The sequence below is a fragment of the Nothoprocta perdicaria genome, unplaced genomic scaffold, assembly GCF_003342845.1.
Source record: "Nothoprocta perdicaria isolate Ctin4 unplaced genomic scaffold, notPer1 scaffold_75, whole genome shotgun sequence".
Lineage (NCBI taxonomy): Eukaryota > Metazoa > Chordata > Aves > Tinamiformes > Tinamidae > Nothoprocta > Nothoprocta perdicaria.
The window spans coordinates 1,705,488-1,708,333 of NW_020456032.1; positions in this window are offsets into that span (position 1 = coordinate 1,705,488).

A 2,846-nucleotide genomic window follows, 5' to 3' on the forward strand; every position below is an offset into this window, starting at 1 on the left:
GTTCTTGTTTGGGTTCTTGTTTGGTTCTTGTTAGAATGGTCCGTGTCAAAAAGGCCAGACTGGTGTTTTCAGCAAAACCAGCTTTTTGTGCACTGGCTCCAGCTCTGTTTTCCTTCAGTCAGGATAAGAGATCTGCAAACAGGTAGGAAAACCAAAAACATCTGAGTTTCGAGAAAGCTGTGTATATAATTTCTAAGGGCTTTACTTAGCACTGCATGCATGAGGGTCTGTGTGGGATGAAAATAAAAACCTGAAGGAGTCTCTGAAAAAAAAGGCCTATTCTTGAAAGGCATTTTCAACAAAGAAGCCCCAGTTCCTCTTCTTACCCAAGCACTTTACCACCTCTGAAGAAGGGTTCATCAGAATGACCAAGCAAAAAGCTCATTGCCAAACAAACAAAACAACCCACCCACCCCAAAATCAAATCTCTATTATAAGAATTTTGCCTGGTTGATTAGACAAAAATTTTACATCGAAGACCCTGAAAGACAGCTACAGAGGCATGTAGATGATATTCCTTTAGATAGAAAGAAAATTATAATACACATCTTTTAGGCAGGATACAAGAAGGCACAGAAAAAAATATATGCCCAACCTGAATATCAGAAATGGATCTCATATTGTTAGGGATGCCACATTTGTTTCTAAAGTGACCCAAGTGATTTAAATCTACCAGTAATTGAGGAAACTCTTCCTAACTGATTTTAAGTGACCTTTTCTTTCCTTTCTGCTGCAGGGTTTTTATTACAGTCTTGGCTTGCTGTTCCCCATGCCAGCTTGCCAGCAGCAGACGTAGCAACTTTGGTATTTCTGGTGTTTTGTGCACTTTTCAATGGATGTTTTGCAACATATATATGTGGATTCTTTCTGTTCACCTTGCTTTGCTTGGCTGAAGTCCTGCCAGCCTTTCCACCCTTCGGACCTTTGCTGAAGCGAGATGCCACCAGGATGGTTTGTGTGTCACCTCTGGTTGTTCAGAGCCCCTAATCCTCTAGGGAGAAGCCCTGAAGTCCTCTGGGATACTTTTACTGCCCTTTACTTATAATTAATGACTATGAAGGTAAAAAACTGAGCGAGAGAGACCTTTCCTTGGCATCACTGGAGAACACAGAGGTTTTCCCTGCCTGTAGACCCATCTCAGTGCCATGCAGTTGGGTCCTGGGCTCTACCAGGATAGACTGAGGGTAGATTATGCATTTAATGTTAAATGGCTATTGATAAGGAGCATAACGTGTTCTCCCAGCTGCTGAGTGCAGTGGCCAGCATGGGACATGGGCACGTGTCTCCTTGCTTGCTCGCTGGCCTCAGGACATGGTGTTCTTGTCCGTACAGTAGCTCTGCTTGGACAGCAAGGGTGGAAAACACCTTGGTTTGGTTCCTTGACGGGTCGCTTGACGTCCCAGTCTGTCGTGAGACATATAGGTGAGGAAGGAACTGGATGCAGATGTCACCCTTCCTGGGCAAGTCCTGTAAACACTCAATTTTTATGCAAAGAGGGGGAACTGCTCAGATAACGGAAGGTCTTTCAGGCTGCCGTGGTGACACTTCCCGGGGTGGACCTGCTCATCCAACACCTGTGTTTTTGGCAGGCCCTTCTGGCATGGAGGCCTGGAAGCTCTGCTGCTCCAGGTCCACCACAGGGCCAGGGAGAGGACATTGGATAGCTGGGAACACCTGTCCCAGCGTTGGGTTCTGCCTCCTGGACACGGTCCCACCTGGCGGGCAGAGAACGGGATGGTGCCATCGTGGTGCCCCTGGTGCCTTGGAGCATCCCGTTGGAGCGACAGCAACGGCCAGGGACGGGGGCGAGGGGCAGGACGCGCTTGGGGACATTCCCACCCCTCGGCCGGCCCCACATCACGCGTGCGGATTTGCTCCAGGATTGACATTCCGATTGTGCGGGTGGGGGGGGGGGGGGGGGAAGAGACACATTCTTTAATCATTTTTCCCTTTCTTTGTGCTGATGAAGCAAAATGGGGCATTTAACCCCGGTTTTGTACCGTTCTGCGTATGTATAGCTCACGCGCTGATTTGAGAAGCCACCTCGTTCCGACTCCAGCGATCCGATATTGCGCGTTTTGGTTTTGTCATTTTTGGTCTCCCACGCGCCAGCACAATATGGGCTCCCTCCAGTGGCCAAGGGACCCACCGGGGCTGCTTCCAAGGCGCTTATCCATTTATTTATCCCTTTATTTATTTATTTATTCCCCCCTGCCCCCCAGCCCCCGCTCTGGGTGCCATCCTGTCGGCCAGAACCACGGTCATTTCCCCCCAAACCCGGCACTTTCCTCCCCGTTCTCCTCCCCGCAGTTTTGTGCTGTTTAACCCCAGCTGCGTAGCCACCAGTTTAGTTAAAAACACATTTTTTTTTCTGGGTGCAGGCGGTGGTGCATGGCCTGGCACCCCTTGCAAAGCACATTATGGATATCTACATGCATGTACGTATGTAAATATACACATCCACACACGCCTATGTGCACATATACCAAGCCAGCTGTGCACACGTATGTACACCTACATACGTGCAGCAGTGCAGCTATGCACGGCCAGCCGCGTGCATCCGTGGCTGCCTATAGGTATGTGCCCATATAGAGCGGTGCAGGCGGGGGCCGTGTCCCTTGGTGGGGTGAACGTCTGTCCCCGTGTCCCTCTGTCCCCGTGTCCCTCTGTCCCCGTGTCCCCGTGTCCGTCCCGCCGCGGGGGGGGAGGGGGGGAGGATTCGCCGCGGGCGGGGCCGCAGCGGGAGCGCGCGCTGCGCTGCCGGGCGGGGGAGGAGGGGGCGTGGCCAGCGCAGGGGGCGTGGCCCGAGGCCTCGCCGCTGTTTGGCCGGCACCGCCGCGCTCATT